Source organism: Hoplias malabaricus, chromosome 16 (genome assembly GCF_029633855.1).
Source record: "Hoplias malabaricus isolate fHopMal1 chromosome 16, fHopMal1.hap1, whole genome shotgun sequence".
NCBI classification, from domain to species: Eukaryota; Metazoa; Chordata; class Actinopteri; order Characiformes; family Erythrinidae; genus Hoplias; species Hoplias malabaricus.
The window spans coordinates 21,565,698-21,589,858 of record NC_089815.1 but is presented as its reverse complement, the minus strand read 5'-3'; the positions used below and the strand labels follow the sequence as shown (position 1 = coordinate 21,589,858).

At 41.1% G+C, this 24,161-nt stretch overlaps 1 protein-coding gene across 1 annotated transcript in view; it reads right to left on the bottom strand.

Moving 5' to 3' along the window:
* Positions 1 to 20,372, bottom strand: part of lingo3a (leucine rich repeat and Ig domain containing 3a) — a 28,874-nt gene extending 8,502 nt beyond the window's left edge. The window contains exon 1 of the mRNA XM_066648196.1: positions 19,982 to 20,372. The gene's annotated coding sequence lies outside the window, so the exon portion shown is untranslated. The remainder of the gene's footprint in view (positions 1 to 19,981) is intronic.
* Positions 20,373 to 24,161: the final 3,789 nt, after the last annotated feature.

Sequence of the window (24,161 nt, the reverse complement as noted above, 5' to 3'; positions counted from 1 at the left end):
AACAAAGAAGGGACAAACTAAGTTAATTAAACTGTGCAAATGATTCTTTACGTTTATTTCTAAGATAGTGCTATGCCCGCCAAGAAGCTAAAACTAATCTTCTGAAACTCCGAACAATACAGAACAATTTAAAGATCACGTGACTGTTTGAGGGATTGAATGTCAAGTGTATTTCAGGGAAGACAAAAGCGTAGCACAGAGCAGAGTGCATGGTTGTACACCATGTATATTTGATAAAGTGAAAGACAAGAAACTGTGCTCCATGCTCCACGCACCAAAGGCTTTGCAGAGCTAGCTGATGAGCATGAATTATTGAAATCTGATTGCTCCATGAACATGACCCACTGACAGAGATACTGACCTCCACCTCTTATACACAGGTATCTTCATGGAGCAAGAGAGCGATACACTGACTTTCAGCAGTTGCTGCCAAATCCTGATGACTCTGGACAGAATGTCATTCCAAATGAGTATGTTTTGCTGCAGTAGCACTTATGGCTTTGATCTTTAATCTTATGGCTTTTCTCTTTTATCCCCATCCCTGTGAGACCAGTGGTTAAAGCCAGTGTGTCCAGAAAGAGTTTGGGGTGATTAGTGGTGCCCTTGAGAGCAATGTATTATATCATTATCAGCCATAACATTAAAATGACCTTCTTTTTTTCTACACTCATTGTCCATCAGCTCCACTTACTACATACACTGTCAGAAAAACGGTCACTGTGTTGGTACCTTCAGAAAACTATTACATTTTCTATAATATTTGTAGGTTTTAAAATTGTATTGATGTCATATGCCCCATTTAATCTCCAGGACTATTTTACAGTTCTGTAATGAAATCTTACAAAAATTCACCTCTCCTTCTGAAGAAGAGAGTGTAATGTATCTTTAGGGAACAAAACTGGATTTTTAATGGTACATTTACATCGTTTGTACCTTTAGTGACCAATAATGTACCACTACTGTACACTTTTCTGAGAGTGCAGGCCTGCACCGACGAACATAATGGAAGGAGTCTTACAAAGTATGCAGAGCAACAGATAGACTAGCTTGTAATTGTAGAACTACAAAGTTCCCCTACAAGGAAAGCGGAGTTGATAAAATGGATGATGTGTTTGGAATCAAGGAGTGTTTTTATGTTTTGTAATGTTATGACTGATATAAGTAAGTTCATGGAGCACATATTAAATATGCTAATTACATCATTACCTGAGCTTATTAATGGCATCCAATCCTCGCAGAAATCTACCTGAATATTTTGTATCCCCAAATGTTCCTATTTCCTCTCTGGTGAAAAAAAAAATGACTGACAAAAATTCTTTTAGAAAATTTCTGGTGCTGAACACTGAATAACTTCAATGGGAGTTAAATAAATGAAAAGGTCTCTGACTGTTGCTATTCTGCTTATAAATAAATTAATAAATATTATATGTGTTTGGGGGTTCCTAGTGGCTCAGGGGCATGAGCATCATGCTACATCACTTATAGCAACCAGCCCTGGAAATACTGTTAGGACATTTTTACAAATGATTCCAAAAGAAATCAAATGTATTAACCTTGTTTCCTATTAAATCACTCAGAGGGGTGTTGGGGTGTCTTAGTTACTCTAAGAAAATTATGGTTAAAGATGACCCTGCACAGCATGGTTCAGAACACCACCTGTCACACACCAAAATTCAATATGCTTACAGGCCTTTTCGGCCCCTTTTCTTCAATGAGTATTCTGAATATCCAACCCTTCAGTGGAAACTGTGCTCCAAGGTCATTGTCTAGTTAAGAACTGTCAGTGCTACTAATGAGACAGAATGAGCAAATGACTTTCAGGAATTTTAATTCTCACACGAGATTCTCCCCAAAGTGAACACATCCTCCTTCTGTTCTGAGAAGGCTTTACGGTCGATGTTGAAACATTTCGAGAAGGGCTGGACAATATGGACAACATTTATATCACGATATATCACGATAGGGCAGCACGGTGGCGCAGCAGGTAGTGTCGCAGTCACACAGCTCCAGGGGCCTGGAGGTTGTGGGTTCGATTCCCGCTCCGGGTGACTGTCTGTGAGGAGTTGGTGTGTTGTCCGCGTGGGTTTCCTCCGGGTGCTCCGGTTTCCTCCCAAAACAAACCAAAAACACACGTTGCAGGTGGATTGGCGACTCGAAAGTGTCCGTAGGTGTGTGAGTGAATGTGTTTGTGTCTGTGTTGCCCTGTGAAGGACTGGCGTCCCCTCCAGGGTGTATTCCCGCCTTGCGCCCAATGATTCCAGGTAGGCTCTGGACCCCCTGCGACCCTAAATTGGATAAGCGGTTACAGATAATGGATGGATATATTTCGTATAAAATCCACTGAAAAACAAACAAGAAACATAATTTCACCATCAAATATAAACCTATTGGCTTTGTAAGTATTAATATTTTAAACTAAATTTTAAATTGAATCTGTTTAAAAATCATAACATCCATCCATCCATTATCTGTAACCGCTTATCCAATTTAGGGTCGCGGGGGGTCCAGAGCCTACCTGGAATCATCGGGCGCAAGGCGGGAATACACCCTGGAGGGGGCACCAGTCCTTCACAGGGCAAAATCATAACATTGTTTTTGAAACATTTTATATTGTGATATATATTGATAATGAATTATTGTCCAGCCCTAATTTATAGTATGACTTGATGGTATTCACCCACCTAAAACATTGGCGTGGTTAGGTTCTGATGTTGGAAAAATAGTTCTGGACCAAAAACTGAACTCTCAAGACATCATGGAGGTATTGGATGGTGCTCAATTACTCCAGGGAACTGCCAGCGGGATTCTTACCCCTCTATCTTTGGGAAACGTGACCTTAAGCTCATTTGAAATTTTAATTTCATGCTTTTTAGTGGAGGTTATACACACTTTGTGTGCATGACTGCATTATAACTATGGGGACACTGTAATGTAGCTGAATTCTGAAATTATCAGAAGGGTCTACAATCTTTTGCAAATATAATTTCTATTCCATATTATCATCCTAACCGTATCAAAGGACTAACATGCAAGGTCAGTCCAGTATGCCAAGTCTGGTTGGACACTGGCCATTGTCACTCTGTTAAAACCTGATCTACCAGATTAACACCATGCAACCTGTTCCTGCGAGCTTGAGGGCTTTAGTTCCTTTGGCATTTCATTCCTTCATCACTTTGCATCACTCAGTTTCCTTGGAAAGACATTTTTAATTTCTATGATATGTAGCAAAATACGTATGACTAACATGACAACACAATAGAAGACAGTTTACTAGAGGTGAATGTTGCTTAAATATATTTTACTAATTTATTGGCTTGTCCAAGATCAGTGTCAAATGGTGCTTATGCAAGATTTAATGATTTGCACAGGGCAGACAGGTTTCTGGCACCTCTGTTGTCAGTGTACATAAGGATGGGGTTCAAAAGTAGGCCAGCCATGTGCAGCACCCCTGGCATTAGGGTGCAGGCGGCAGCAGACCGTAATGAACATGCTCTCTAAAAGACCTACAAGGATACAAGTTGCCAAAAGAGGAATGGCTTTCAGATTTTTCTCTAAGACCATACAGCAAAGAGATGACAGCGTGGTGTTCAGGTCACTCATCAGTTTTGAAGCTGCTATCATATATTTACTGTGTTTCTATATTAACCATAATTCCACCATTAGACATGTCTAAGCCTAGTTCCAGCACTGCGGTGGCTGAATTCAGCGCCAGTGTCTGAGCCATAGATAAACAGATGGTGTCATTGTTTATTGTCTGTTTACAACGGGTTCAGAGCATAGTGAAATATGATACAAAGGGACTGGCGCCCCCTCTAGGGTGTGTTCCCACCTTGCGCCCAGTGATTCTGGGTAGGCTCTGGACCCACCGCGACCCTGAATTGAATAAGCGCTTACAAACAATGAATGAATGAATGTTGTAAATAGCTCCACTGCATGATAAAACTTTATTTGAAACTCTCTTTCTGGAGCTTCTTTAGCACAACACACTCATGGACAAAGTTGTGGTTCTCGCTGAAGAACCTACCATGCTTTGGTTCCAGGTGGGAACAAACTTTTGTGGTTTACAAACCAATTTATGTCAGTAGAAATGTGGCGAACAGTTCCAAATTAGGTTCGTGAACAGGAATGCTCCAGTTCCAGTTGAGGAAGAACACACCAAACTTCTCAGAGCTAGTGACCCAAAGTGTGGATTGAACCCAGGACCCCAGAACCACTAGAACCAACACCACTGTTTTCACCACCATGCCACTTTTTTTTTTTTTACAAATATATCTGAAGAATGTGAATGGAATATGTGGATCACATAACAACATATTATTATTATTATTTCATGGTGCAAATGCTATTGACTGATAATGACCCAGTTAAACCTGCACAGTGCATTTCTAACATCAACAGCAAATGCAGTTTTATTACAGCACTCCTTACATCACCAGACTAGAGACTTTATAAACAAGCGATGCTAAATTGTGACAAGTTCTATCAGGGTTTTCTCAAGATGCCTCTCATGCCCCTTGACAATTCATTCTCATGGCCAATTACACGTAAACACAGGGTGACAAAATTACATAACCGATTCAGTCAGAATTAACAGGATGGCATGGAATTGCTTAGATAGGTTATAAATAGTGGGAGACAAACTAGAGGAAATACATGGTAGGGAAGCACCTTCAAGCATAGAACACAGCTCAGCTTGGAGACGTAGCGTAGAGAATAGAAAGAATGGCTTCCTCGGTCTGCGTTCAGAGACTTGGCATACACCCTTCACTGGCTGGCATTCTAATTCTGTCAAGAAGCATCACTTCAGTTCACCTGAGTACTGCTTGGTGCAGAGCCTGATGGTCTGTCAGAATGGCCATGCGTGCAAGGTGTGAGGTGCTATTCACTCACTCACATGTATGGCCTGACTTTAAATTCCATATGATGTAAATACATCAATCATCAATCCATAATTCCATTATTCATGACTTCACACTATTAATATCCATTAGTATTTACTTCCACTGCACACCTCACACAATTACCAGAAAACCATAATGGGATCTACATTACTGTGCAAAATTTTAGGCACATAAGTTTAAATTTCGCCAGTTTTGGACATGCATTTAATTTGATGTTAAAATACACTAAAATAGGGCGGCACTGTGCCACAGTCACAAATTTCCAAGGTCCTGGGGTTGTGGGTTCGAGCCCATGTGTTGCTGTATGTGAGGAGTTTGTTGTGTTCTCTCAGTGTCCGCATGGGATTCCTCTGTGTGCTCCGGTTTCCTCCCACATTCTGAAAACACACGTTGGTAGGTGGATTGACTCCCGTCTCGCACCCAGTGATTTGAAGTAGGCTCCAGACCCACCACGCCCCTGAACTGGATAAGCGGTTACAGACAATGAATAAATGAATATAAAAAGTTTTTTAGGGATCATTACAGAGCCTTCTTTATAGCAGTTGATCAACCACAGCCCTGTGGACTCCACTGCATTGAAATCCGATATGTCTTGAAGTACAGAAGCAGATCAGATCTAGCTCTCTGTTTTGAAGCTGTGCATCACTCAATCCTTATAATCAGGGCTCATACTGCTTACTGATCCGCTAGAGCAATTAAGCACTATTAACAAGAGTCATCAGGGAGATATGAGAGCCTGAGCTGAGTTGTCCCCTGCTGACTTGATTCACAACTCCTATCTTCTGGCTTATTTCCCCCATTTCTAACAATCTGCAATTATCCACTCCCACAAAAATGTAATTCTCATGTCGTAGCATATCATGCTGGTGAAAACCAGACACATCCGACTGCAGATGGGGATGAGACATAGAGCATCTATTCTTTTAGGAAGACTTTGTCCTATAGAAACCCTTATATTGCTTGCAGGATTTGATGGCATTTCTGAACATTACATAAAATCAACGTTCTTTTGTTTGTTTACGTTCAGAAGCACTGCATCTTTTATTGTGTAACGATGTGTTTGAGGAGAAAAACAACAGTTGTTTGTACATGGCTGAAGTTTAACTTGTCTGTACGTTTTTATTCACTGTTTGAATGACCACAGAAATGCATTTGTAACTCGAGTTATTCTGTTTTGTAGCTATTTCTGTCTGTGTTTACATTTATGTCATTAGCATTCCTCTGAATTTAGAGTGAGTTCCATCTACAGCAAAATTAAGTCAATATTACCCACCTATGAAGCAGAAATAGAGCAATATATTTATCCTGGTTCATGCTATTCAACGTTTGGAGGTGTCTTTGTCTAAAAATTACAATCACTATCACTAAAACCCCTAGCATTTCAGACAGAGACCCTTTGTTTTTTTACACATTTACAGACACAGGGGCTTCATAAACACCTTACACCAGTTTTGAGTCTATACAAACAGAACGGACAGCAAGTAAATGGCGAGGAAACATCCTCAGAATTTTGTAAAGTGTTTGTTATTATCTTTTCATCAAAATTGTGAATGTCACCTTCAAGTCAAGTACAGATCTTTGATGTTCAGTTCAGGATCAAACAGACCAATCCTACCCATCCTACTGGAATTGAACAATGTTCCCTCACTCCAGAGAATACAGTTCCACTGCTGCGTAGGCTAAAGCCAGAGGGCATTACACCCTTGCCACTGACAGCTGGTATAAGGCACAGTCAACTTAAATACACGCTTAGCTGTGAGAAAACTGAATGTGTTAAAGATGTGGCTACTAACTTTAGGACATATGGTGCATTTTATATTATTAAAACCAAATAGGCTGTCTTCTGTTCTCTAAAACACTAAATACACTGTTTAATGCGAGAAAAAAACAAAACTGTCCTCCTTTGCAGTGAGAAACATTACTATGAGCTTTTTGCCACTAACAACATTTGATCTGTATCCTCTGAATCTAGAGAAGAGTGTCAATGGTGAAACAAACTGTGAGTAACCCAAGAGACTGGAGTAGAACTCCTTAAGTGACCAGGACACAGTGTTATTTAATACATCTATTAGGCTTGCAAATGAAGACTTAAGTCCCTGAAGACTGAAAGTAACTGATGGTCGTCTTAGTTTGTGTGTTGACTTAAAAGATGTGGTTACTCTAGGCAACTTTCAGTGTGGGAATGGACTCCACTTCCCAAGTTTTAGAGACTTTGTCAACGGAACCTATTTTCAAAGGGTGGTGCATCCTCTGTGGTGAGGTAATGCTAACACTAGCGCTGGTGATACGCTGATGTTTTCTTGATGACGTCTTCTATTGCTCTGTCATGCTAATTCAGTCAGAAAGCATCCCAATTTGTTTTATATGTTTATGTGACAACATAGGCAGATATGTATGTTATAAAATGCAATAAAACACTGAAAATGACGCAGCAGTTCATACTTCCTATCAAACTGATTAATTCTGTCTTGTAGTAGAACACAGCAGGAGCGCCCCCTCTAGGCCCTGTCAAATACCCAAGAAAAAAATTAAAATTAATATTATATAAGTAAATAAAAATGTGTAGTCATTTGTTCTGATATTAAATATATTTCTGTTTCAACAGACTTCACTCTTTGATGTGTTTGTATTTAAAAGAAATAATGTTTTCCATGCTCACTACAGACACCACTTCTGTACTTAAATCTGAACATAAATGTAAACTACACCCAAGAATTTAAATGGACCATTAGTCTGCATATTTTCTGTTGATTTCTGTGAATAAATATTCAAAGAGTAATTTAAGTTCAATAAAACGTGCACGCGCAATTATTAAATAAGTGCTTGTGTGCATCTCTATTATACAATATCCAACATAGGAATGTGACCCTTACATAGACCTCTCTTGGGGATCATCCAAAAAAACATCTGAACTGAATTTTTAAAATAAACTTCTCCTTGGCAACTGTTTTTGTCCTTCCCCGACTGTAACATCAGGGAAAAGAGCCACACTGCAGCATTCTGATCTTTGCTGATCAAATTACAACAAAGGCTTTACTGTGTATCGCGCACGAATATGTAGGTCAACCTCGGTATATCTGACAAGACAGTAACAGCTACTTATCACCAAGTCACAGCTGACCTCCCCCCAACAGGTGTGTCAGAGAGCTGCCCCTTTTAAATTAGGTTTTAGTGACGTATGTCAAAGAGGGCCCCTTGCCTTAGGCTGGAAAATTACACCAAGAAGACCCTATGCACCAGAGCTTGGGTTACAGGCAAAACATGTACTACACAGCACACTCACAGACATGTCCTCACAGGGACCTCAGAGTCATTACAGTGTGAAAAATATGTTTAAAATATTGCCTTAAACTTTTCAATCCAATTCTAATAATACACCGTAAAAAGGAGCAGAAGTTGACAGAAAGTGTTTTTTAGATTTAAACTGATGTAAAATATTCATTTAGTGCTTCTAAAATTTTGCAACCATTATGTAACAATTTAACTGAGCGTTAGAAGGACTGGAAGAGTACATGTTTTTATATTTAATTCGTAAACTGAAACAGTGAATTTATGAAATAGCAAGAACTGCAGTTTTAAATCTGGCGTACAATATCACAAATGTCTTAACTAGTTTCCATCCATCCATTATCTGTAACCACTTACCCAATTCAGGGTCACAGTGGGTCCAGAGCCTACTTGGAATCATTAGGCGCAAGGCGGGAATACACCCTGGAGGGGGCGCCAGTCCTTCACAGGGCAACACACACACTCACACGTTCACTCACACACTCACACCTACGATCACTTTTGAGTCGCCAATCAACCTACCAACACGTGTTTTTGGACTGTGGGAGGAAACCGGAGCACCCTTAGGAAACCCATGCGGACACAGGGAGAACACACCAACTCCTCATAGACAGACAGTCACCCGGAGCGGGAATTGAACCCACAACCTCCAGGCCCCTGGAGCTGTGTGACTGCGACACTACCTGCGCCACCATGCCGCCCCCTTAACTAGTTTTAAATGGCTATATTTGCTCCTATATAACAGAGTTAAAATGCTATTTAACTTCGCAACAAAAAGTATTTTAATGATTTATTGATCAGTTCATTCATTAAATAAATTAATAAATAAAAATAACCAAACTAAGTTTACATTGAATTTTCAGTAAATTCCTTGGAATAACTAGCAGTTTAATTCACTTTCTTCAACTCAAATAAATATTCTGAATCAAAAATAAAAAGCAAAATCGTAGCTGGACGAAACCAATTCAACCTAAAGGCAAATTTCACAATTCAATTTAATCCAAACAGTGGATAAAAACTTACAGACAAGTTAAACTTCAGCCACAAACAAACAACAGTTTTTTTCCTCTCAAATGTACCATTCAACCTTAAAAGATGCGGAGCTTCGGAAGGTAAACAAACTGCATTTGCCCATAATTGTACGCGTCCCTTTATGCCTTATTCCAAGAACAAAAACATATTTCTTTTATGGAATTTTTATTAGAAGTTTCCTGAATTCAAAATTTGAAAGCAGTCTGATCAATTTTCCTGTTAAAACAGCAGTTTTTAAATGGTGGGTCTAAATGGTTATTCACAGTGTGAAATGTAGGTCTTTTTTCAAAAGCTTTTTCAAAAACAGGATTTCAATACTCCAATAAATAGCTTTCCATTCTGATTGCTCAAACTGGCAAACACGCAGAAGGTCGCATCTGCTAATTCCACTGCCACGCTCACCAGCGATGAACCACTGGCACAGCACCATATAATACATCTGCAGCCTCCAAAAATTAGAAGCAATTTTACTCTAGTGGCATGAAAAACGGGAGAAGTGAGATATGCTGTAATTATATTTGTAACGAGAGGAAAATTAAGGACCGCGTACATTTCCTTCCATCCGCAGTGTCAGTCGGCAAATCTCCATAAGGTCTTTGCCCTGTGAAATGACACACGTGACTGTGTTAAAGAGACGGATTAAAGCATTATGCTGGCCACATTCTGTGATAGCAGCATCCGTGTTTCAGAGCTGGATGTGGGGCCTGGCCTAGTTCAGAGTGGTCCCCTAATCCTGTGGCACATTGCCAGCTTCTACTGCTACCTACAAACCAGCTTTAAGCTTGAACACAGACAAGACAACAGAATGCCATTGGGGACAACTGGCAAATCATTGTAGCATCTCAAAAATAAATAAATAAATAAATAAATAAATAAAAGGGTGAAACTGCAGCTGGACAGACTCAAACACAAAATGTTAAACAAATCAGTGGTGAATAAAATACACAAATCCTCCACTTGAACGAATATAGAGACATAATATACAATATACATACGGTTTGTGGACTGGGCATTTCTTCAGAAATCAAGGACGTTTATGAGTAGTTTATTCATCCTTTGCTGAAGCTTCTAATTTTCTAGGATGGCTACATTCTGTGAGACATTTCTCTGATACCCTGTCGGTATACAACACCTCTGGGAAAAGCTAAAGTGGCATTTGTGATCCAAGACTAATCGTCCGGCATCAACACCCAAACACAAACACCCCTCTAACTCACCCCATTCTGAATGGAGCTCCATTTCTCAAGAAAACACAGCTCCACTTCTCCACAGCCAAATGCAAATGAAAATAAAGAAGTAGCTGGTGTTCTGAAAACTCACAGCACTGTAATTCATTCCAGTGCACCACTGACAGAATCCCAGATTTTCAGGGTTTTGAAGGTTGTTAACCTTACAGGCTGCTGTATTACTGAGTTCAGGCTTTGGGAGAATTACTTTACTGCTTTGGTTTAATCCCCTGCCTGCCAAAACAACTCTAGGACTCTCTGCACACAATCGCACATCGTGAGAGGCCTAATGCTGTCCACACTCTGGACTTGGTGTACTTTGGCCAGAATGGTTTGGTCTAAGATGACCCTACATACACAGCAAAAAAAGGTATTGCTCCTGTTGGAGCGGTTCATATAAAACGTGTCATAAACGACCCTAGAGTTTATCTTAATAACTTTTTGAAATTCAATTTTTGGGTCTTAAAATCTGTTAGAATGAGCAGGGGCAGAGAAATTGCTGTATATTTGATTAGGACTATAAGAATGAGAGACATAGACAGGCAGAGAGATGGGGGAAAAGAGAAAAGGATCTGTGGAATCCAAGGCCCCCCTTGGATGAAGGAGGCATGATTGGACGAGAGTTTGACAGGTGCTCTCGTTTCCCTCTTTGCTAGGACCGGTTTTGGGGCTGTCAAGGTGGAAATCCAATTGTGGAAAGACTGGTACGATGCCTAAGAATTTGAGGGGACTTAGCACTGAGCCCCTTCAAATGACTGACAATCTTAAGGCCTCTGTGAGACAGGCTTTCTTAAGAGCAGAGAAATAGGGAGGGCTGAGAAGACAGAAAGGACGCAGGCAGGATGAAAGAGAGAAAGAGTAGGAGAGAGAGGGCACAGAGAATATTGAGTTCTCAGCACTTTTTCATCAAGTCTTCCAACAGCCCTCCTTAACCCCATGCGCTGGCAGCAAAATACAAGTGAATCAACAAGCTAGAGGCTTCTGACCTGGTGTCAGGGATCAACATTAAATTCCACATTCCCTCGATACACCTTCAAGGTACGATGTACAAGGACCTTTCTCAGCATAGTGTCAGGTCTGTGGCTGTAAAATGACTCACAGAAAATCAGCAAGGTTTAGGGCAGTGGTCAATACACAACACAAAAAGACTGTCCTCTGCATCACTGTACTTACCGAGGCTTATGAAATGCATTGTGCTGAATCCATTCATAAACATCCCCTGATCAAACCAAATCCAGGTCCAACAATGCAATGAATACCCGCTACTGACAACAGGAGAGCAAATAATGCAAGGACAGGATGAAAAACCTTCCCTAGTGGTGGGCAATAACTAAAGACATTTTTACAATACACAAAACACACATCATATATTAAAACGCACAAATACTAATATAATGTATTAGCAATGACAGATTTAAAAACTGCCATTGATTAATGAATTATTAGGTTTTTCTTAATATGCCGCATCAAAACAAATGAATAATTTTACCAAATTTGGCTACAACCTCTTCCCATAATACACTCCTTTTACAGAGCCTAGTGATGTAATAGCTTTAGATGTATTAGCTAGTATTAATTTTATCTCGGTATGCAAACACAACTTCACTACTGTTAAGTTCAGAATGTAGATTACATCTTATTTATGCTGAAATACGTATTGAATATTAGAACTGACTCTCACTCTTCTCCCTACCTCTCTCTCTCGTACACACGGAGCTCCTGTTTTGTCTTCTACATCGCTTAATTCCTCCTGGTTTGAGTCTGAGCTGAAGTGTGCCATTCATATTCTCTATTACAGCATCTGTGTCTGATGCTAAAGCTTTCCCTGTAACTTTTTCTCAGCAAATTAAGATAAACAAATTCAATAATCATCAAAATTACATTAGATATTATAATAAAGTAAAACTCTAGCCAGTTTGTCATTCATATCACACTACACATTTATCTCCCTCCCAAAAATATAATTAATATAATACTATATTCATACAAATATAATCACATTGTGTTGATCTTACACTAATTTGTTTATTTTACAATTAAAAATCCATTATTAGAAACTTCAGTCTCAAGGGACAATTTGATTATTCACGATTAATTGCAGCAAAATGTGCGATTAATACTTTTTTTTTTTAGACACCACAATGCATTATGAACAATGGACACAAGTTAGTTTTCTTAGTAATTTTGTTCATCATATATCATGAGAATACCAAACTGTGAACACAGTATCATGAACTGAATGGAATTACATCATTACACCCCTGTAAAGTACTGTCACATTGCCCACCTCTACCTGTCCCTGCTGCTGAAACGCTTGGTTCAGCACCACAGAGCATTCCTCAGAGGGTGACGGAGTCAAGGTGAACCAGTGTGACAGGGCAAAAAAAGACCGAAACAGAAGGGGGGAAAGGTCAGATTTAGATGAAGGTTGATCATATGCAGCTATGATGCTACTTCAATCAGTGTATCACCTTGAGAAGTTCTTTCTAAGAGAATGTGAATCATTTAGGCACACGGAGGTGACAGCCCGGAGACGACTGAGCTATGCTGCGTGTCTTTTATAACGTCCATGAGAAATTCATGGCATTTCCCAAGGAACCACGGTCCTGTCAAGCAGGCCATGGGAAGGTATCTCGCTGACATGGATACATTGTCATCGGGGTAATGATAAAGCCACTGGTACAGCCTTGCAGCCAATGGAGGAAGTGTCAAGCAAGCCTTGGATGAGGAAGCACTGACCCAGGTGTCTATCATAGCACATTAGAATGCTTTTCTCTGGGTTTGGTAAATCCTTATATGTAGGCTGCTCACATATGAACTTCATAGCACATGCATAAGCATTGTATGATGTTTATGCCAGTAACAAAAAATAATAAGGTGTTTATAAAGGAACACTATGTAATATTTTTACATTACAATTACAGCTTCAGAATCATTGTGATACTCCACCATACAGGAGCACTTTGCAGTCCACCTCTTTCTACCCATACTTCCATCCATCCATTCATTATCTGTAAGCCCTTATCCAGTTCAGGGTCGCGGTGGGTCCAGAGCCTACCTGGAATCATTGGGTGCAAGGCGGGAATACACCCTGCAGGGGGCGCCAGTCCTTCACAGGGCAACGCACACACATTCACTCACACGGACACTTTTGAGTCGCCAATCCACCTACCAACGTGTGTTTTTGGACTGTGGGAGGAAACCAGAGCACCCGGAGAAAACCCACACGGACACAGGGAGAACACACCAACTCCTCACAGACAGTCACCCGGAGCGAGACTTGAACCCACAACCTCCAGGTCCCTGGAGCTGTGTGACTGCGACACTACCTGCTGCGCCAGCGCGCCGCCTCCCCATACTTTCTTATTCCCATTTCACTCTGCTCTTCAATGTTCAGGACAGGCATGATTGGTGTAGTGGATCATTCTCAGCGCTGCAGTGGCACTGACGTGGTGGTGGTGGTGGTGCGTTAGTGTGTGTTGTGCTGGTATGAGTAGATCAGACACAGCAGTGCTGCTAGAGTTTTTAAACAGTGTCCACTCACTGTCCCCTCTACCTCATTGGTCCACCTTGCAGATGTAAAGTCAGAGACAGTAGTTCACCTGTTGCTTTTGTGTCGGTCATCCTCAAGTCCTCCTGGATATTTTTGTTTGGGGGACTATTCACTGATGGCTTTAAAAGCTTCAGCAGCACTGCCGTGTCTGATCCACTCATACCAGCACAACAGAATAATAGAAAAACCATGAAATCGAATGGCAACCAATGGGGCAGCTGACCATGAACATAAGGTCATCATGCCCAATGCCAAGCTGCAGAGGAACTGTTTTCTCTTGTGGGATAAAAGTCAATCCAGTACACTTTTCCATAACTAATAATCCGGCATCAGTAACTGACCTGAATAATGTTTATAAGACTCAGCATGATCACATCCACACAGCAATGGTAAAATATTTAGTCTAAAACCTACAGAGACAGGTCAAGTTATTACTGCAGTAAAGTGACTGATATCTGGCATTGCCAGCACTGACAGGGAAGAATCAGTTACTTGGGAATGCTGCTTCATAGCAGAGTTATAAAAGTAACAAATGTCTTTTATTAACGGTGTAAGTTGTTGTTCAATTCTGCTAAGGTAGCCTTTCAAATAAAGTGTGCCCTTGTTGTTCTTCCATCCCTTCAGCAACAAAGACAAAAGAAAAAAGCCTTTCAAACTAAGCTTACTTTTGTATTTTTAGACACAGCTCACCTCCATCAACATAAGCACTTTGACACATTGTAGAGAGACTCTCCCTTGCAATTCCACAATGGTTGGAAGCTGAGCATCATTACTAAGTCCATCTGATTAAATGATCTAGGCCTTTTTGACAGATACCTCACGGGAGACGAAGCAGGAAGGAGTCTGTTTAGATTGATCTCGTGCACCATCTGTTGCCATATTGTAGAGTAAGGCACGGCAGAGGCATATTAACAATTAAATTCATCCGTGGGGAGCTGGCGGTGTTTCCATGACTAACTTCACACTCAGACACTTTAGCGATTGTGGAAGCTTGCTAATATCACTCACCCAAATCTAGGACACAGTCTCCTGAACCAAATTAGATTAAAGAACTTTCCCGAATATTTCTATTGCCACTTGCTAGTCAATTGACTACATCAGGCTGGGCTAATGAGGGGGAGAAACAACTTCTTTCCATCATTAGTTCAGAGTGCTGGCCTCCCATGAGGAGAGATGAATTATGAATTTACGTGACACCCAGCTAAATTGCCTTGTCTGCTTCTTTTTGTGTCGACGTTTCGGCCTTGTAAAGAGTCGATGAGATGAGTCATGACTCTGTAATGCAGAAGAGAGGCAAGATAGAGGTCTCTGAATAGGTATTAGTGTTCCAGAGAATGAATCTTCTCTGAGTATGGTGGTCACGGCCCTATCGTTCCATGTCCATCACAATTTTCCGAGCCTGGTCACTGCTGACGGCTCTGACAGACTACGAACTATGTGGCTCTGATGATAGGCACTGATAAAACGGTGTCTTGATGACAGGCTATGGCTGGGCCTGAGCGCAACTCTGGCCTCGGTCAGATTCCAATCTTTTATGAGCAGCTGTGTAAAGATCATGGCGTCGTGATTAATCAACGTAATGCCAACATCTCAACCAGATAGAAGTGAGCAATCAATTACCTCTTATGTAAGGGGTTCAGCCCCTGTGTAACCTGGAGGGAGCAAAGAGGAGCATCTCCAGTGAGGGAGGAGGGCGTGGGGGTATTTTTAGCATGCATTTGAAAAATTTATCAACCACCACCTGCTGACAATTGATGGGAGGAAATATGCAGGAACAGGTAATCAAATACCAGTCACATCTAATCTATCACATAATGGCAAAGAGGGACAAACGGCTGTGAGTCAGTGGGATGGGTATTGCAAGGGGCCTCTCACACATTCTGGAATTGTGGACCAAGCCGACACGTGGAGAAGGTAGGCGGGGCAGCCGGAACAAGAACAGCCGGCTTCCCATAATGAGGCCAGCTGCAAGAAGGAGAAGCATCAGGGAATGGGCTCCAGATTGAGACATACCACTAAACTCACTCTCTCTGTGTGATTTCTGTTCCCCAGCCAAGGCAGAGTGACCATCTCTAACGGAGAAACCTCTCATCCCTGGCTCAAGACCGATAGCACTGACCTCCTCAAACGTCCCCTCGAAGGCTTGGCAAAAGACAGACAGGGACCCTAAGGACTGACTTTCAAACCATCATTTTCCCCCCTCTGAAACTTATTTTCCACCATGGATGGAGTGTAGTTTCTTTCCCCATTTCCACTAATCAGAAACTGCCAGCCTCGCTTTTTCATATCAGTTCAGTTAAATACATCCATCCATCCATTATCTGTAATAATGGTGGCTCCAGAAAAAAAAAAAAAAAGCGGGGCTCCAGAGCCTACCTGGAATCATTGGGCGCAAGGCAGGAATACACCCTGGAGGGGGCGCCAGTCCTTCACAGGGCAACACAGACACACACACACACTCACACCTACGGACACTTTTCGAGTCGCCAATCCACCTGCAACGTGTGTTTTTGGACTGTGGGAGGAACCCACGCGGACACGGGGAGAACACACCAACTCCTCACAGACAGTCGCCTGGAGCGGGAATCGAACCCACAACCTCCAGGTCCCTGGAGCTGTGTGACTGCGACACTACCTGCTGCGCCACCGTGCCGCCCTCAAATAAAATTTAATAAATTTGATTCAATTCAGTTCAATTCAATTTATTCAACACACATATTTAAAAAGTGAAACTGACCAGCCGGTATAACAGTATTGAAATCGAAACAGCTGCATATGGATAAACCAAACTAGTAAAATTAAAAAGAAAAGAAAAAAAAATGAAATGAATCCCAAACCAAACTGTTGTTTGAATGGTAGAAATGGTAAATTGTAGCCCAGTTTTAAAACTAATTTAAGGATCACAAGATTAATCACCAAGATTAAGCCAGTTAATAAAAGTATGTCCAAAGGCTGGTCTTGAAATCCTCAACAAATGTTAGGGATGTAATTTCGAGGGGTAGTGAATTCCAGTCTGTTTGTTGGTTAAATAAACTCCTGAAGAATCCTTTCCACCTCCCTCCAGGGTGTGTTCCTGCCTTGCGCCCAATGATTCCGGGTAGGTTTCGGACCCACCGCGACCCTGAACTGGAGATGCGCTTACAGACAATGAATGAATGGATGAATGAAGAATCCTTTCCGCCCGTGTTCTGTGTCTGTGCTCTGCTGACAAAACAGCAGCACATCACAGTATGCGGTTAATTCAATAGCATGAATTAAAGAGCTGCCGGAAGGCAGGCACGAGGCATGGTCCATGGGAACGACATACAACGTGAGTCTCTCCAGAGGCTTTAGGAATCTACTGCAGCCGAGAAGAGCAAACCGCTCAGTGAAGTCTACAAGAGACAGTTAGGGGCAGAAAGCTGCATAATTATTTACATCTAGGACTAAACTGTTTTTGGACAATATCTACCTAACTTTTCAGACCCTCACAACACAGCACAAAGGTGTTTGCTTGCTTCTGATTTGTCAGTTAATGAACCATGTGGTATTAGGTAAATCTTTAAAACTTAAGACCACAGTGTTGATGTTGTAGGCTACTGTCCAATTTGTAGCTCTTTGGGATTTGAACACTTGAACACTGGAATATGAAAATAATAATAATTAAAAAACTGTAAACCAAAGATAAGGAGTAGATGGTGTGAAAAATGTCATTCTGTTAAACATGCTTTCTTTTTAACACTCTAGAAATGTTTAAGAACAAAATGCCAATAATATTTCAGTTTTCACACCACCTGGGTGTTGAGTCATTTAGGTAGGTAGTAGATCCATGAATCTCTGATTGATTGAGGAAGAAATATGAGGAGCCACATTGGCCAAATTCCTTTAGCCATTCATCAACACGATGAGGAAAATAGAAAACATAAAAGAAAAAGACAAACCAGCTCTGGGAGAGATCACAGCTCTATTTTCCCCTACGCTCAGGGGTTTATTTTCTTACACTAAAGCAACTTCAGTTAAGGTTTCTCAGTCTCAATGTGATACTGAGAAAATAACAACAACAAATTTTTTTTAACTTTTTGGATTTTTACAAGTGATGCCAGTAATTATTGAGCTGAATTTATGTGGCTACACCACAAAGACTCAGATATTGGCTGCAGAAATCAGAACAGCCTTTATTCACTTACTCATCTCCACTCCTAGAGTTAAGATCTATTACTGTGGTTTACAATTATTATAAAGAATGGAGAATCCATCAAACACAGGAGGGAGAAATCAGCATGCGAATAAACACTCACAAGTCCTATTTATCTATGGCGTGCTGGAACAGTGGTGGGCAAGCACACTGAAAGAGCCATCCGCTCGGAGATTTACAGCGGTCCCACTTTTCCACCCTGTCCGTGTGAATTAGGATCAGTCGGACTACGTCCACGAGGACCTAAAGACCACTGTGAGCGCAGGGCTCAATGGTGGACTATCACTGTATATGGATCAGTGTGGATTTTGATGTAAGCAAAAAAAGTGTTTACATGGATTTCTGAGGCCGATGTCCATTATGCAGTGACCGGCGTGTGTAGGGGACGTTCTGACTGCTCACACAAGCCATACTCCATTATTAACATACAACATCCTACAATAAAAGAGGATTCATACAACGGATGTTTGTTAGAGCTGTACAAGCTAATTCTGGCAAAACAGCTTCTCATTTCTGAGTTCTTTTTTTTTTTTTGAAGATTCAAGCTTCATTTTGGCTCGAAGGTGGTAGATTTTTTAATGTTAGAGTAGGATTATTAGCTTTGAGCACTATATTTCACTAAAAAGAGGATATGAACAGCTAAGAATACACATTAGAAGGAGAAAACTCACGTTCAGTGAAACCTTTATCAGTTTCCTCTCTGTTTTCTGTGTGTTGCCAGAGGCAAAGACGCAGACAGCAATTTCCCCTATAAGAAGATTTATAGCACACATTTATGGAGCATACATCTGTTCTCCTTTCACTCTAAAAGTCAATAACAGCACTTGAACTTTCTCATGGAAACCATCTACTAAAGAGCGCAGAGCCAATTCCTGCCTTATTCACTTCTTAACCTCGCTTGCGGCTCCTTCAGAGTCTCGGATGTCGTCATTTTCTTAAGAGATTAAACAAGCTGCGAGTGCACAACTGAACATCTGTGTTCTTAATGGGTGCACCTTAAAGTAGCTGAATTCACTAACGATGGGGAGTGTCCATAAACATTATCTGGAGACATAATCTGGAATCATTGCATGCCTTATCATCTTACAAGCACTTTCTGCTCTGTGTAATACAATCCTGGCGTTCAAAACAGTGTCGTGACCTCCAGTCATGAACTAGACACTCAAGCCTAGCCCAAGTCCCTGCTCTTGAACTCTTCGGAGCTGATACGTTGCCCTAAAGCTTCTGCCTGCATCTCAGCACCTTTTTGCAAAGCCTTCAAAAAAAAAATGGCACCACAGTCAGAGCTTATGAAGACATCTTGTCACTTACGGTGCGGTGGGCAGTTTAACATCCACGCCAGCAAATTCCCTCCAGACCAATGGAGCGCTTTAATGTGATTCACACATATTGTGGTGACATTACTATCAGCGATCCCACTGGGTGATGACGAGCTCGCTGCTGCTGGCCATACAGAGGCGTGTGATTATTGGCTGAGCGTAAGGTGATAAGGCTGTGATGTCCAGCGATATGTAAATGTATACAGTGAAAGGAGATACACATACAACGGTGCTAACCCACATTAATGCAAATGAACAAATATAACCAAGCACTTAAGTAGTGAGGATATTAAATGTATATTCTGGAGTATCCAGTATATACAACTTTATTACAAACAAGATACTTTCTTGTGAAGTAAACACAGGTGTGGAAATGAAGTTGGCTAGGGGTTGTACTATAATCCAATACAAGTAAGTGTCAAGCAGCAGAATCATGCAAGTTCATTCATTTATTCATTCCATTTGATTTATGATTTAACAGTACTCACCCAGGACTGGAAATTGACAGCTGACCCATTCCCATCTGCAAACCTTGACAGTGGACATGCATATGGACGGCTCTCTCAAGTCCAGTTGTTTCTCTTCTGGACTTCCACTGTTATCTTCCAACAAGGCTTGAGGATGCAGCTGTATCTGTCTGTGCTATCAGATGTGGAGCTCCCCCTCTGCCTGTTGTCTTCAGGACATTCAATTTTCGCTCCAGACTATGACTGAAAAATAGAGTGGGAGCAAAGGGAGACAGCCATGCACATCCAGCCTTCCTCTCGCTTCTTTTGTTTCTCACTGCTGGTTCCTAGTAGGCATCGGACAGAGCGTCTCTCACACTGCCCCACTGACAGGGGAGCTGCTGGTGGGGGGTGGGAGTGCACGCGCTGCCTGGAAAAGTATGCGGTAGAAAGACTATATAATATGTCAGGGAGAATCCTGTCCTATTTCTGCCTCTGGTCTCTAAAGCTGCCTTGTATGTGTGCATGTGGGGAAAAGCTACTGCCTCTCTCTCTCTCTCTCTCTCTCTCTCTCTCTCTCTCTCTCTCTCACACACTACGGCTGCATGGTTTTAAACTCAATCTGCCAGCTAATAGAGAGACTTAGGGAGCATCTCAAAAGTCTGCACACCAGCAGAAAAATGTTAAAGGGAAACGGTCCAGGCAAGGTTCCACCTGGCACCACCTCAATGACATCTGAAGGAGAGAACAGCACTGACTCGTTAATTACATCACATTCACTTGACAGCATTTCCAGGAGCCAATACTGTTTCTTCGCTCCAGAACTCTGTCATCTTCTTCACCACACATTCCCTAACTGGCTGCCAACGAGCTCCATTGAGGATTGGATTTTACTCTACAGAAAAACAAACAGCTGCAGTCTTACTGTTTTAGCGCACACATGACCTCAGCACATCTTATTTAAACCCTCCGTGCAATCTACTTACAATAAACCACCATTTATTTATTTATTTTAAACCAAAATGTGATTCAGATGTCACATGTGCTGAGTAGAGCTGTGTCATATTTGTACTGGGGCAAATATGACTGGGTCAGATAAACACAGAGCATGTTCCGATTACTTACCACATCGTTTTAAAGTCTTTAAAATCCTTTTAAAACAAACATTTCCTGAAATATTCCATTCGTGCCTTATCTATTTTGTCTTATATGCTTTTATTTAAATGAAACGTAAGCAACAAGACACAGATTGTTTGTCTTTGTCATTTTGTTGTGATCTGTGCTCCAGTCAAACTGCTTACAATGATGTGATTTTGATATTCAGCACTGCACAAAAAAAATCAAAGCTCATCCTTTAATATATTTAGCTCCCACTCAACTACAATTCTGACAGAAACTGCAAAAAAAAAAACAGAAAACAAATGACAGAAGTCAACATTTTCATTATTTTGCAGGTTCAAGCTTTTTTTATTTCACCTTCCATTATCAGTAGAATGCTTGCTTTCAAGAAATCTGCAAGGATAATTTTCCACGCCTCCAGAGTTTAGTCTAAATTGATTGTGTAGTCTGCTACTCACTAGAAGTCAGATGTGATGCCGAACTGGTCCTTGAAATACTTCTTCCCTTTGTATATTAATTTATCAGTAGTTAAGTTAACATGCAAACATTTACATTAATCTGAATCCTAATTAATCAATTAATTCATTCATTCATTCATTATCTGTAACTGCTTATCCAGTTCAGGGTCGCGGTGGGTCCAGAGCCTACCCGGAATCACCGGGCGCAAGGCAGGAACACACCCTGGAGGGGCGCCAGTCCTTTGCAGGGCGACACACACTCACATTGACTCACACACTAACACCTATGGACACTTATGAGTCACCAATCCATCTCCATTCACACTTACAATGAAGAAATTACTTCTGTCGGACATGAACCTGTATAAACATTTTTTCATGTTTTGCCTAATAAGATCTACATGGTTGACTGAAGGGCGGCACGGTGGCGCAGCAGGGAGTGTCGCAGTCACACAGCTCCTGGGACCTGGAGGTTGTGGGTTCGATTCCTGCTCCGAGTGACTGTCTGTGAGGAGTTTGGTGTGTTCTCCCTGTGTCTGCGTGGGTTTCCTCCAGGTGCTCCGGTTTCCTCCCACAGTCCAAAAACACACGTTGGTAGGTTGATTGGCAACTCAAAAGTGACCGTGTGTGTGTTGCTCTGTGAAGGACTGGCCCCCCCAGGGTGTATTCCTGCCTTGCGCCCAATGATTCCAGGTAGGCTCTGGACCCACCACGACCCTGAATTTGAAAAGCGGTTACAGATAATGAATGGATGGATGGTTGACTGAAGCTGTCTATGACACAGTAGATCCCACTGGCCACACCTTACAGGTTAATTGGTTCATTTGAATGGGCTAATGTCATTAGGGAAAGCTATGAATGAAGAATGAAAATAACTGGAATACATTGCTGACATATGAATAAAATGGTTATTTAAAAAAGTAAAACAGCATGTTCTTTTATGTCTGATACTTAAATTAAGTGGGCTACTTCAATTAAGTACACTTTTGAATCTAGATCAGGGGTCACAAATAGGTGGACCTTTGGTCCGGGTCCAGACCCAAACGCTGTCCTATCTGGACCTGGACCTGTAACTGATAAACTATTAAGAGCTGTTTCATTTTGAACAGGGTGATTGTTTTAAGTGGTGTGACTCTTCTAGTCATTACGGTTCAGGTTTAGCGCTCCAGGAAACTCACTAATCGCATGCGTTTCTGCATATTACATGTGAGGCTACTCAGCCAATCAGATCTGTAAATTATGATGAGCACTATGACTCCAACGAGTGACACACACAGTGCATGGTTCCAGACTCCACTGTGCCGGGGCCAATAAAAAAGCCCAAGGGACATGATAAAAGCTCTTTTTGTGAGGTTAACCCAGAAACTTGACAAATACGGGAACAACTACTGGTTGAAATGTTCTCATAACGCTGAACGTGGATACTGTTACAAATAAAGTCCCACCCTCCAGCAAAACAGACTGCTGTTAACAGATAAAGTCCCGCCCTTTATCAATACGAGCCAATCCAAAAAGCAGTAAAGTCAACTGCAACTACAGTGCAATGTCATTAGGAACATCCAGACCTTGGCTTGAGAATATTTTCTCTAACTGGACCTTAATGAATTAAGGTCCAGTTGCTAGATGCTAATTATTCTTTCTATTTTTCTTCCAGATTGGTCTGTCTGTAAGCAACCAGTACGAAACATATTCTTCAACAGATTATTACCAAAAACAGCAGTGTTTCTAACAGACACATCACTGTCAGGACCAACAGGCTTAAAAATAAAAACAAACCTCAAAAAAACACCTACACACAGCCCAGCTGTAATGGTGCTCTAATGGCCTTGGGCAAGCTGAGTTACATGAGGTTTCTGACACACACCTCCACGTCACACACACACATTCCAGCCACAGTACAATTATAATGTCCAAGACATGGGGCAGTCTGAAGCGAGGCTATACAGAACCGGACAGAATACTGCAGAGACAGTGAGAATGTAAAAGAACAGGAATGATATTCTCAGTCTTTTTTGCCCCAAAAGAGACTCTCTGACCTTTCCGAGACAGAGACAAGTAGATGAGCATCACACACACATTCATGATGGTACACCCTGGTGGAGGTCTGCAAAGGGCACCTACTGCATTTATTTAAAAAAAAATATATATATATTTATTTTTCCTTAAGCCAAGTAATTTCATTTTTGTGGATTTAAGAACCAACTATAGTTTGTATCTGGCCATTTCCAACCTGTTTGTTTTAGATTATAAAATGGAAATGGCTGTTCTGTACTGGACAAAACCAGGGAAAATATTTTACACTTCATTTCCAATCACAAAAGTCTTTAAGTATAAGTTATTATTTTTTCTATATATGACAAAACAACAAAACAACATGTTTAAACACTAAGATTTTCACCACTCCAATCATATCCTTTCTGATTAAATATTAAGATGACCTCAATACTCAACAAACTAAGGAAAATCTTTTTAATCAAACCCAAAATTAAACCCATGCTTTGGAGTCAAAGAACGGACTGTTTGGAGTTGACTCCGCATCATTGGTCAGAGTGAGACCAGTAGAAGTATGTTACTGGTATGAGTTTTCAATTGTCGCAACTGAGATATGAATCTCTAGTTAATTAACTGTTGCAATATCTTTATAG